Genomic DNA, 14,544 nt, shown 5'->3' with positions numbered 1-14,544 from the left:
CAGCAATAACAGGCAGCAGAAATGCATAAGGAGGTCTGGAGTGAATGTCACAGCTGATTAAAGTGAATGAGAGGAGGGACAGGCAGAGCACAAAAGCATCACTAAAGACCTCCCTCCTCACAGCTCAATGAGTCATAGGCATGACCAACACAGCAGCATTGTCTGTGTCATTAAAAAATGTCATTTTTTTCATATGTGCTATTTATATACTGTTTTGCCCATATTATAGGTTTAATGACTAGTAAATAAAGAGCGACTGGTGGCTTTTTCAATAATGTATGAGCTAAGATATGCTGAATACTGAAGACTTATGTCATATCCTGTGCAGCAGAGTTTTAGTGGAAACTCTTTTCTGTAAAGAGCACCTTTAATTAAATCATTGATAGGTTATATTTTCTTTCACCGTATGCTTCTCTTGGCGCTGGACTATCTTTGTATACACAAAAGGACCTCTAGTAATTTCGTCTCTGTTGGTGCTATTCTCTCACTGTGGCACATCTTTTTTTGATAGGTTTCCCCATTAATCTTGTTTTTGTTCTCCTGCAGCACCTTGGATGATGAGGGCACGAACCTACGACAACAGAAGCTTGACAGACAGGTGAGTCTTCCTTTGGTTTCTTTTCAGCACTGTGTTCAGAAGACTCGGCTCAAAGGAAATTAGATAAATAAATAAAAAATGAACAAAAACAAAACAGGCAGAAACAGAGCAATGAGAGAGAAACCGTTCATTGAGGAGTCACGTCATGGAAACATATTCTCAAGACAGTTTAAAGAAAAAGGCTTTGATAAGATTCCATATGCCAACAGTCCCTTTGCCTTACGTTATGTGCTGTTACTTCAATAGACTTGCCCCAGATAGCTTTGAAAACTTATGCCAACATAGATTCTTTCAGTTAGCCAGACTCGTTCCTCTGTGGTCTTCAATAGCCTTGCAGTTTGCATTTGGAATTCTGATAATCCTTTGTTATTTAACACTAGACGCTTAGAACGGCAGATGGTTTCCTTGGAAACCTTCACAAAGTTTTTGGGCAGTCCATGTTAGTACTCTATGAGTTAGTTATTCTTTTCCACAAGTATATAATTTTCCTCAAATTTCTTTAGGCATTAAGTACTGACAGTTGGAATTAAACCCTGACCAGGAGCAGTGCAAAACACTGCAGGAATGTAAGATTTTTTATTTAAATTATTATTTTTTTTTAAGTGACTATCTGGTTGTACATGGTCCAGGGTCATCACATGTGGTTGCGGCAACCCCCGGCCGATCCTTTGTTGAATCCGCTGGCCATTACTTGTTATAGCCGCTGGCTGCTGCCCACTCAAGCCATTCCTCAATCTTTGCAAGGACAATCCGGTGCTTCTGACTCACAGTATGGAAGTAGGTTTACATATGTAAAGGATTTGCCAGCGACGATTCAAATGCGAGTTTTGAGCAGTGTAGAGTACTGCTTGTTGTTTGTCGTTTCTCCGATCACAAATGCAGACATGGTTATATGCTTTCGTGGCGCGATAAGTAACGTAATTAAGTCATTATAAGCTGTAATTATGTTACCACTGGATGCAACAACTGCCTCGTTTGTAATGGGTTTTATTGTTTTTGTCCTGTCATGCCAGTATTCTGACTGAGACACGCCATAACAGTATATTTTGAGAGGTGTAACATATTAAGAAATGCATAAAACTATACTGAACAAAATTATAAACGCAACACTTTTTGTACAAACGCAAAGTGATTGTACTTGGACTACACCCCACACTTTGTGACTGGCTCCTAGACTTCCTGACTGGCGGACCACAGTCTGTTAGGATTGGAAATAGGACCTCAGACACCGTAATAAGAAACACTGGCACCCCACAAGGGTGTGTTTTCAGTCCCATCCTCTACACACTGTTTACACATGTCCTGTGTAGCATCCCACAAGGACAACATCATACTGAAGTTTGCTGATGATAGGACCGATCACTAGATCAGTTTCTGTCTGTTACTGCTGCTATTGTTATCAAGTATTTCTACTCAATTTGCACGTTTCTGCACTATTGTTTTTTTGCACAAAAGTTAATACTGTACATTTGCATATATAGATATCATATACATAGTCTATATTTCTATTTTCATAGTCTATATTCCTACTACTGCAGCATAGTTTTATTATTATGTTTCTTACATTGTATGTATGTATATATATATATATATATATATATATATATATGTATATGTGTGTGTGTGTGTGTGTGTGTGTGTGTGTGTGCGTGTGTGTGTGTGTATAGTTTGTGTATGTGTGTGTATAGTGTAAAGTCTTGGCATTCATTGTGGACCGCAAAGTAAGAATTTCATTGCTCAGGGTAACTTGTTTTCCTCACTGGGTACATGACAATAAAAGCTTTGAATTGAATTGAATTGAATTTTATTTTTGCCCCCATTTTTCATGAACTGATCTTAAAGATCTAAGAATTCTTCTATGTACACAAAAAGCCTATTTCTCTCAAATATTGTTCACAATTCTGTCTAAATCTGTGTTAGAGAACACTTCTTCTTTGCAGAGATAATCCATACACCTTACAGCTGTGGCATATCAAGATGCTGATTAGACAGCATGATTATTGCACAGGTGTGCCTCAGGCTGCCCACAATAAAAGGTCATTCTAAAATGTGCAGTTTTACTGTATTGGGGGTCCAAAAACCAGTCTGTATCTGATGTGACAACCGTTTGTCTCACACAGTGCAGCACATTTCCTTCGCATATAGTTGATCAGGATGTTGATTGTGGCCTGTGAAATGTTGGTCCACTTCTCTTCAATCGGTTTCTATTTATTTCACTTATAAAGTACACATTAATACAACAGCTGCTGCCCAAGGTGCTGTACAAAAAAATTTGGTTATGCGAAGTTGCTGGATATTGGCAGGAACTGGAACACGCTGTTGTATACGCTGATCGAGAGCATCCCAAACATGCTCAATGGGTGACATGTCTGGTGAGTATTCTGGCCATGCAAGAACTGCGATGTTTTCAGTTTTCAGGAATTGTATACAGATCCTTCCAACATGGGGATGTGCGTTATCATGCTGCAACATGAGGTGATGGTCGTGGATGAATGTCACAACAACCGGCCTCAGGATCTCGTCACTGTATCTCTCTGCATTCAAAATGACATCAATAAAATGCACCTGTGTTCATTGTCCATAACATACACCTGCCTATACCATAACCCCACCGCCACCATACACCACATGATTCACAATGTTGACATCAGCAAACCGCTCACCCACAAGATGCCATACATGCTGTCTGCCATCTGCCCTATACAGTGAAACCCGGGATTCATCCGTGAAGAGAACACCTCTCCAAAACACAAGACACCATCGAATGTGAGCATTTGCCCACTCAAGTCGGTAACGAAGACGAACTGCAGTCAGGTCAAGACCCCGATGAGGACGACGAGCATGCAGATATACTTCCCTGAGATGGTTTCTGACAGTTTGTGCAGAAATTCTTTGGTTATGCAAATCAGCCAATATTGTCCAATCAGCATCTTGATATGCTACAGCTGTGAAGTGGATTCTATCTAGGCAGACAGATTTGTGAACAATATTTGATAGAAATAGGCCTTTTGTGTACATAGGAAAAGTCTCCATGAGAGTTAAGCTCATGAAAAATGGGGGCAAAAACAAAAGTGTTGCATTTATAATTTTGTTCAGCATAATAAATGCATCCATTTAATGCATTCTTGCTGAATAAAAGTATTAATTCCTAAAATATCTTGCTGTCGAAAATCTGAATGGTAATGTGTACTGTGGATATATATATATATATTTCAATCAGGACAACTTCCGTCAAGTATATTTAATGACAATTATAATTGCATACAGTTAGTGTTGGTGGTATGGTTATGTTCTGGGCAACACTCCACACGCCTGTCCATGCAGCCATGCTTGGACAGAGCGGGGAAAGCAGCAAGACAAACCACCCTGGGGTACAGAACAGAACCATTATAAGCATACATAATTAAAATTCACAATTACATGAGTTGTAAACAAAATGTCATAGAGACTGCTTCCAATGAAGACACTGTAAAGAGAGAACAGATCAGATTACAGGTTCAGTTGGTGGAGTTGGGGTTGGAGGAGGGATTTAATTGCAAGCAGAAATGCGATGGAGAGACACTGAATAATGGGAATTTAAATAGACCTCAGGTGATAGGTGTCAAGACTGGATTGGTACACGTCAGGAACAGCTGACTGTCAGCTGATGCAAGCATGACTAACATGACCTGACTGAACTAACGCGATGCTCGATATATATATATATATATATATATATATATATATATATATATATATATATATATATATATATATACATTATTACGAATGTGCTTCAAAGTCATTTTTACTACAATGAGTAGCTAGCTTTTTTTTCAGAAATTAAATGTCATTATTTAAGATGATTATTATGAGATGTAGTTCATAATTAAACATGATTAGGAATTAATATTGAAATACTAGTGACATTCAGCAAAATACTGTAGTTGCAGGTAGCAGTATCACGATCAGAACAGATTTAGTTGGTTTGCTTTCAGAATTCAGACAGATATAAAAAGATTTAGTGACGTATTCTCAAAGTATCAGAACTACAGAGCTGGGACAGATTTAGGGTGTTAGAGGAGACAGAAAGAGCATCTGCCTCAGCCTTGAAACCTTTTTTCAGAGAAAACTGACAGGCCTGTCAAAGTCCTTCCTCTCATAAGCTGTCCAAAATGTCTAGAGGTGGGCTGTAGATGGGAGATAGGATTTTAATGAGCTGTAAACATTAGGAACCCAAACCTTTGTTTTCCTTGCCTCTGCAGTGGGGGAGTTTGGAGGATATCTCCTTGAGGGTGCTTTGCATCTGTTTGTTTGCTGTTGTGTTGTAGACACCAGAGGTTTCTGCAGCTGGATAGGGAGACACGCATAATCTGCTCCAAATCTGGACTCAAGCCAATAGGTTTAGCCCACAGCACTCGGCTGCTCTTTAATGAACCTCCCACACTCTTCACAAGACCATGAGACCAAATTACCATGTTTATTGCCTATCTGCTTTGCATAATAACCTTGAAGGAGCCAAGCCTGAAATTGTTGAGCATCACCTTAGCCAGCCTCTTTGTGCTCTCTATGGCCTCATGAGTCTTTGACCAATGCATTTCAATGAATTTTAAGGTGCTGTATCAATGCATATTTAGAACAATCACTTTCAATGATACTGAAACATTATGTTTTATGTGGTAGCGCTGTTTAGCATCAGCTCTGAAAACAGTGGAGAGCACAGACGGCGAACGTGTTTAGGCAATGTGTTCACAGATAAACAACTTTTTATTAAAACATCAATATGGAGATCTGTGTGCGCTGCACAAAGGCATGTTTTCCCAAGCAACAAGGTACCGCAGATAGAACGAGCTTTGTGTAGAAACCCCTGAGGGAGATGCAATCTTGTAGGAACATGAAGCATTATTAAAAACACATGAATTCATTGTCTTTGCATAAGGATGACAAATTTTAGAGCCAAACCAAATCATAAGATTCAAATCTAAGGATTTTAGCTTTTGTTTTAATGGTGTCTCTATGATATTATGAAAAGAAGACTGTGTATTGACACATTACACAGATCTGTTTTATTCCGATTCACAACCTCTTGATCTGATTTGATTTTGATTTGTTTGGATATATATGTCAATTTCTTCATAAAAACAATCTCTCATTACTGTGCATTACTGTATTGTTAAATGGTTCATCGATGCCCATTTTCCACAAGCTAATTTGATTCTTTAGGGTCTTAATGAAAAGTCTGTAACATAGTTTGCTTCAAATTTCTCAATGGTAGTGTAAAAAACACTTTTTTTTTTAACCCTGTCAAAAACAGCTCTTTTCAGAGCAAGCCGTTTTGTAGCATTTTCCTTTAAATGTTAATGAGCTCTGCTATCCCCACCCCCTTTTCTGAGCCACTCTCAGGGAGACTGTTTACTTTTATTGTGAAACTTGCTAATTAGCACATTATTAGGAAAGGCGATTTGCAAAGATTATACTCACTTTTTCTGTTGGTGAAGCTGGACCATGAATGATTTGCGAAATGTAGATCAGATCAGATGTAGATCAGGGTTGTATTCCCTTCAGAAACAAATACAATCCACTGCGTCTTCTGTGGCTCACATCGGGAGTAATTAATGACTGCTTTGTTCATTATTACATCCAACAAGAGAACACCTTAATCACTTTGCAGACATTTTTGTCTACATCTGGTGGTGAAACAATGGTGGACTGATGACAGCTCACTCAGGGCGGGTCTAAGCCTTAGGTAATACGCCAGTCCAGTCTGTGCTGAAAGACTACTGTCAATCAAACTAGCGTGATAGGGGCCTGTCTGTGTGATGTCACAAAGACAGGCATCTTAAATCAGCTTGATTTGAGAAAGTGGTAAAGATTTCAGTAGAATAATCAGGGTGGTTGTGTACACACACTGCGAACACAAATTTCTGTTCAAATAACTTGTAAAAGTGCATGTAACATCTGACGACCCCTTTAATTTTTAAGATTAACCAAATTCATGGCTATTTATTTATTTTTAGATATAATGATCAACACTCAAATAAAACTGTGTTCAATCATTTAAATTGCATAAAATCCAGTTTTATGCAAAAAAAATTAAGATATAATTGTTTCAACATTCTGCAATGTACATTTAAACTCATTTTCACAAATTTGTATTCAAACATAACTACACTGTGAAGTATTTTCCAAAGTTGCAAATAAAACAATTATTGGTTTACATTTTACAAGAAAGTTCTATTTCAGTCTTATTACTTAAAAATGTAATGTTTAATTCATGTTCTTATTTGCAATTTCTTTGTGAATTTATTGCCAACTTCTGAGTAAAATTTTTGTACACTGATATTTCTTCTAATATACAAATAAATGAGACATCACTAACAAGTAAAAACAGAATTATTATTTAATATAGTGTTTTTATTTATCAAACCTCGCCTCTTTGTAGTTATTTTTTTCTAGTTTACTAATGAACATTGAATGGCATTCCTGAAGTTAAAACCTTTTATTGATTTTGTGATATTTACTGAATATCACACAGAAAGCACAAAGCTCAGTCAGGGGCGTGTTTAGAGTGTTGGGGGCCCTAAGCAAGTGGAAACTGGGGTAGAAATTGCAATGGTTTGCGTGATGCCTAAACACTCAACTGAGCTTAGTGTGATTATTCAATGAGAGACATGCTGCAAATAATGTTTAGTAAGGTTTTGTTCATGCATCAACAGAAAACATTCAATTCAGGTTTAGTTTATTTGTTTAGCGCTTTTAACGATACAAACCATTGCAAAACAACTTTACAGAAAATTACGTTTCTATAATATTTATTAGTAGCTTAGTAGTGGTGACTGTCAGTTTATGTGCAAATGATAGGAATTTTCAGAAAAATGAATACAAGACTGAATTCATTCAGAACCCATTTTTGTCATTTAGAAAATTTATATTGGTTCATCAAAATGAAGATTGATTAAAATCGATTCCTCAGTATTGTTAACTAATGACAATGAAGAAAAGGCTTAATATATGGAATTTCATAGCAGCTTCTGGTGTGTTTCTGCTTGCATAATCCATGGTAATAGGTTCTTTCCTCTCATCTGCACACCCACAAGCTAGCACAGGGGAGGATGTTTTTCTGCCTGACTGGACAGAACTGCTATTGGTCTCAAGCCCACTACTGTATAACCATAAGGATTCCTTTAATGTTTAATAGACTCCAGAGCTGGGATCCCCCCAGAACTCTTTGCTATAGCTGTACATAATGTCAGGTTGCTACGAAAGTGAAGAATGTTGTGTGGAGAAACCCATGCTGGGATGAACATGCAGTCGGGTGTGAAGGGAAGGGATGTTGTAATGGCTGGTTTTAGTTCTAGGACGTTTAAAGTTTTATGAAGAAGCAACACAGTCTGTGCACTCCAAGTGGTTCTTTATTTGGCTCCATTCCATTGTTGTTGAAGCTCAAATGTTTCAAAGGTTTAAAAATTATTTTAGTGCTCATCTTTCGTGCTTTTTCTGACTTTGTTACTTATTCTTTTCATTGATGAAACTCATTCATTGATGGAGAGCAGAACCACTGCTTAAAATGTGCTTTTACTTTGTGAAGAATTTAATGTCTTCATTATGCTCATTATGCTCCTATGCTCATCAAGGCCGATGTGTTTGACTAAAAATACAGTTAATCAGTAATATTCTGAATTTATAAAATTTGAAGTAACTTTCTTTTTTAATATAGTTTACATTTATTCCTGTTATGGCTCAGCTAAATTTTCAGCAAGCATTTCTCCAGTATTCATTTTCACATGATCCTTCAGAAACCATTTTAATAGGCTGATTTGGTTTCTTAAGAACCATTTCTTCTTATTATCAATGTTTAAAACCAGTTGTGCTGCATAATATTCAGTGTTGAGTACAATGTTCAAAAGAAAATTTAAATGTATGCATTTAGCAGATGCTTTTATCCCAAGTGATTTACATTGCATTCAGATTAACAATTTTCTCCTAACATGTGTTCCCTGGGATTCTAGCCCCAAACCTTGCGCTTGCTAACAAAATGCTCTACCACTTGAGCTACAGGAACACTGTAAAAAAATAAAAAGAATAAAAAGAAAATAAAAAGAACAGCATTTATTTGAAATAGAAATCTTTTGACACATTATAACTGTCTTTACTGTCATCTTTGACCAATTTAATGGTAGTGTTTGTGGTGTAATTTTTTATGTTATATAAATGCAACTACTCAATGTTTTATTATGACTTACATGAGGAATAATAGAGAATAGCAAATTTAATTACACAAGCATTCAGTATATTTTTATTATTAAGATTTCTTTAGCTTATCAGTTGTTTAGGATTTCAGAAAATTCTGCAGATGCTTTTCACATTGTTGCACAGCAGTATCCTTCTGCGATTTTAAGTTTTTGATATTGATAGAAATATATTATTTATATATAGAGATTGCAAAGGAATGCATCCCTGAGTGCATCTTATCCTCATCTCTAGCTCTATTTTTTCAAATATTCTCTTCAGAAGATCTAAATAAACTTTGGCAGAAGTACAGGAACTTAGCCATGTACAATGAATAATGTTCACTAATAAAAATACTTGCTGTAATACTGCAGTAATTTTGGGCAGCATTTTGTTATCCCTTGGGCCTTTTTTGCCTTTTTTTTTTCGCCAGGCAAGATGGGATTTAAACTGCAACTGCTAGAGGCAGTTCTCTCAGAAATAAATATGTTTGGTGCCAGTTACTTGTTGTTCCCACATTTCATTTTAGCATTTCTTTCATGTCAGACATATATGTACATATAATATGGGTATAACACCTTACACAGTAACTGTGTATTGCAGCATTACTGGTAATTCAGTAATGTAATGCATTCCATTTTAAATTTGTGTAATTTGATTACAGTTAATAAAGTCAATATAATTACATTACTTGCGTTACAAATGTAATGTTAAGGGAAAAATATTATGCCTTATATATTATGCCTTTTAAAATCACGTTTTGTGCGGGGTCGATGGTGGTGCCGACGCGATCACTTGCATTTTTCCTGATAACAGAGAAAAGAACTTAAAATGATCTGCCATTTGTTATCATACATACAAGTGTTAGAATCTGTTTGTTATCATACATAATTTGAATCTGGGAAGGGTCTTCTTTTATTTGTGTACACTCACAATATCAACAAAACGTTGTGCTTTTGTAAAATAAAGAAAACAAACAGGGTGCACTTTTGTAAACGAATAAACAAGATCCATTTTTAGCATTCAAATATGCTATTTATTTTCATCAATTTTGGTTTGAAATGTTAGCAGAATATTTTTCAGTGTTTTATATATCTTTAACGCTCACACAGTTAATCCAGCATACACATATACCTTACACTCAGCAAGCAATGTTGTATATAAAACACTGTATAGGCACATTTAAAGATATATTTTTCATTGTTAGGCAGGTTTATACTAAGAACTTTAAGTTTTAGAAATGGTGTAATTTAAATTAGTCAAGTTGCTGTTTTCGTACCTTGTAATATTCTTCAGTCAATGTTAAATTACTCGAACTACAATTTTATTTATTTTTTAAGTTTTATACATTTTAGCTTAAAAGTAAAGTCATTAGTAATCTGATTACTTTTTACATGCAGTAATCAGTAATGTAATCAAATTACAGTTTACAAGTAGTAATCAGTAAATTGTAATCTATTACTTTTTTGAGTAACTTACCCAACACATCTAATATAATGTAGTGTTTGGCTGCACACTAAATATCACATGTGTCTGTTGATGTGTGTTTGTAGCGAGCTTTATTGGAACAGAAGCAGAAAAAGAAACGTCAAGAGCCCCTGATGGTGCAGTCTAATCTGGACGGGCGCTCTCGAGTGCGCAGGACCCGGCAGTCGGAAGAACAGGCTCCCCTTGTGGAGAGCTACCTCAGCGGCAACAGCAGCACCATCTATCATGGTACAGTTCAAAGCCACATATCAAAAATACATAAATAAATACTCTCTCTATTTCAAATAAACATAATGCCACAGAGACTCTAGGGGCACGTTCACTCTTGAGGGCATGAGACGTTATTCCAAGCTGTCATTACGCTGACATGCTAATATCGACCCAAGCTGCTCAAACAGAGTGGCTCACAAAGGCAGATGATTGAAAATGGAAATGCTTGTTTGCTTATTATTTGGCAAACAATGCTGCCATTCTTCATACTGCCAGCAGTACTGGCTTGAGTTACTCTATTGATCTCTGTCTCAGACTGCTCAGTGCTAGATAAACTCTTCCTACAATGTCAATGCAGACCTCAGTCATCTATATTAAAACATTTTCTAGTGTCAGGGGTCTTTCCTTTGAACTTTGAGAAGCCTTTTCTTCATTTTGGCTGAGCAAACATTGTGAGCCATTCATGCTGCATTATTATGCCAGGTTTCTGTTTGCCATTATGGCTACCTTATTTGTATTAGATATCTGGTTTGATTAAAGTCCTAGTTGGCACCAGTCTCATTTTAGTATTATTTATATAATACTATTGTAGTGTGTAATATTTTGAATTAGGTTATAATTCTAATATATATATATATATTAATTAGATTCATTTTGACTTTTGTCATTTTTATGATAATTTAAACTTTTGTTTTATTTCAGTTAGTTGTCAAGGATTTTTATTTCAGCTTTATTTTAATCAGGGCTTGAAAACGAAAAGAAAATTAAATCGGTTCACTCCGAGCAGAATCGATATTTAAATGTTTCTGTTCCTGCGTTCCTCTGAATTATTACCGTTCCGAAGCCGGTTCAGGTGGAAAAAATACCGGTTAATGTTATTTTTTAAATACAATATTATGTGTCTATAATTTACCTAATAATAATGTAATGTGCTTCGTTTCTATATGCAGGGTTTACAGTTTTTACCGCGCTAACTCGTTGGCTTTGTTGGAAGGAGGACACCGACAGGGAGCTCGGCAGATCATAACACTTGATTTATTAAACAACAGGTGAACATTAGGAATTAGCCACATCTGATTATACAGTGTGCGTCATTCTCTCCCTCTCTCTCTCTACCTCTCATTACTGCGCGCAGACTTTTATCTCCCGCGTTCTGTTCTCGCGATATTACCTTTATATCTTAATGCTGTTTTATAACAAAGTTCGGGAGGAACAGTCGCAGTTCATTAACCTGATTAACACAAGTGGAGACCAATCAGTAATCAACTCATGACAAGGTATAAATAACAGCAGAACCTATCTCTGTTCATTGACAGTTTTCAGCATCCCGGTTCGCGCTGTCCGTCATCTTATCACAGACGAAATTTTCCTTCCAACAAGGAGATCCATACCGGCGATTTCTCAGATCTGCTACTTTGCTGACCATGATCATTAAACACGGCCGTTGAGCACCATCAAACGTCATCGCGACAGCTGCTCTTCTTGCCAAGCCACACGTCGTGGCCAATAGACCGTGCAAAGTTCAAGCTCGCCTCGCTTGACGCCACGATTGACCCGATCAAGACCGGGCTCTCTTTGAGCGCTGGAATCGCAACACCAGCAGGCATTCAACCAGCCCGCTCCTCAGTTCTTACCGCAGCAAGCCTCTTTCACTTCCCGCAGCGGCTGAGCCTTTCACCGCGGCTTTTTCCGGCCGAGGCGCAGTTTGAGGCCGCCTCCTCTAGCGGCGCAGACCGTGCGTCATAAATCAATACATTTTTAGATGAAGACGGTAAATACAGGTTTGCGGCCAGAAGTAGTGCGAGAGCCGCGTGGAGTTCCGATCACATATGTATGTGGAAATTCAGATCCAAATTGAGCCTCGGATGCGTTCAAATATTTAAACTTCTGCGACCAGGCCGTGTGCAAACGCCCGACGGGATGTGATCTTTCGGTGCGAGGTCAGAATTACCTATATTTTGTTAACCTTGACATTATTCTTCAACATGATTTATGTAAAATGGTGGTTCATAATAATTATGGCAGAAATAATTATTAAACCATTATTTACGTGATTAGCCCCACAAAACCTACTGTTTTTATTTAGGCGGTAATCTGATTTGTGACGATGTATTCATACATTATACATTCTATTCATTCAAATTATTAACTTTACCATGGTGAACATGTCAAGGTAACAGTTAGGGCTACTGCACGACCAGTTTGAAAGTTAAGCACCCCTGCCGCGAGAGGGAGAAATGCGACAATCGTGTACAAATGTCGCGTGCTGTGGAAAGGAGGCTTAAAGTTCGTTAAATCAGGCCATGAGGTAGTCATCATCCACACTGAAATGTCCAAAGATATTATCTGCCTTACCGTGCATGTTTAAACCTCACTGAGGTTTTACAGACAAGTTTCATGCAATTATTCTGGCAGGACCAATTTTCTTGGGGACATATTTCACCATCTACTGGCGTGATCATTATACCCTCGTTTTGCCGCAGGACAGCAGTGTGAGTAAATTCTGAGTTTTTCTAGGACCGTAATATGAAAGCATGCAAGTAAATATCTTTAGAACTGCTTGTAAGTGAATAGCACATAACTGCAATTAACGTTATTGCCATAATCATGTCTGTTGGTATGTTTTACAGACATAATGATTTTCATTGCATAATGATTCTCATAGTTTTCAGAAGCCTCTGTTTCCACAGTCTATACTACAACGTGAAACCAGTGTTCCAGATGTATCCATTAGTGCTAGTGATGTGTCGTTCGTAAACGAATCGTTCTTTTTGAACGAATCTTTTAGCCGAACAAATCGTTCATGTTATCCACGGACTCATATTTCTCAAGTTCAGTAAAGTTCCTCCCCTCATAGCAGCGCGGCGCTTTAAGCAGCGCATGCGCAGCTCAGTGAACCGGGTAACAACCGTTCATCCTGTCAAAGAATTACTCAACATCGAGCCGATAGCCTTCGAGTATGAGATGTGACCGAGTATGTGATTTGTTGAATGTAGTAACTAATACGCCCTTCAATGAACGAGTTTCATATGAGTCAGAACTAGATCTAGAGATCTTATCGTTCGTGAGTGAAATGACTGAACTGGCACACCTGTCATTCGTGAACGAACTGAATGAACGGATACACGTCGTTTGTGAATTAAATGAACTGGCACATCTTGTTCGCGAACATTTGAATTAGAGTAAACTGGGTTAATCTGCTATTTTAACATGTCAATCTCGAAAATGCAAAGCGCAGTTATAGGTACAGTACTGTGCACATACGCTCGTCTTGATATTTAGCAACTCCGCGTTTAATCCATAGACCGTAAAAGAAAGGTTAATCCCCGATTGATGAATGTGAATATATAATACACAAACTGTCTGACCAAACAATTAAAATGCTAATTAGGCAAGAAACCCCGTGCTTTGTTCATCTGAACAACTCAATTAGACTTCCTATATCGAACACGATTATACACACATTTTAATAAAGCCCAGATCAGTTTTTGTAACAAGTGAATGCGTTCGTTGACGTAAGACATAACACATAATACACTCTTTTGCCACCTGCTGGCATATTCTGTGTAAAACGAAGAAATTATCTCTGAACTAATCATTTTGGTGAATGAACCGAAAATGAACGAATCTCTAGAAAGAATCATAATTTCCACCACTAATTAGTGCTGCAACGACGTGTCGACGTCATCGTTTACGTCGACTACAAAATGCGTGCAATGCGTGGACGCGTCACACTGTTTACATCTTGCATAATGGCATACGGCGAATGAAGAAGTTGCATTCTATCACAAACAGAGACCACTGTTATTAAAAGTATGAGAATACTTTAAACAGAGGACAAATAAAACGTCTCTTTGTTCCCTTTGCAAAACCGATATGGTGTACCACGGCAGCACAACTGCGATGAGCGAGCACCTCAGAGGAACATCTAGGCGCTCTCCGGTGTCTCCATGCAATTTAACTGGTACCCTGTGATCTGGGTGACCAACTTCCTAGTTCAGGTCTGATATTCTTGCGCTGCGGCATCCTGAAAAGTTTGA

General features: G+C 37.5%; 1 pseudogene; it reads left to right on the top strand.

Annotated features, from left to right (window-relative positions):
- Positions 1-14,544, top strand: part of LOC113052433 (paired box protein Pax-6-like) — a 66,983-nt pseudogene that overhangs the window by 42,556 nt on the left and 9,883 nt on the right.

This window comes from Carassius auratus, chromosome 32, assembly GCF_003368295.1.
Source record: "Carassius auratus strain Wakin chromosome 32, ASM336829v1, whole genome shotgun sequence".
NCBI lineage: Eukaryota > Metazoa > Chordata > Actinopteri > Cypriniformes > Cyprinidae > Carassius > Carassius auratus.
This window is presented reverse-complemented; position numbering and strand designations above follow the sequence as displayed.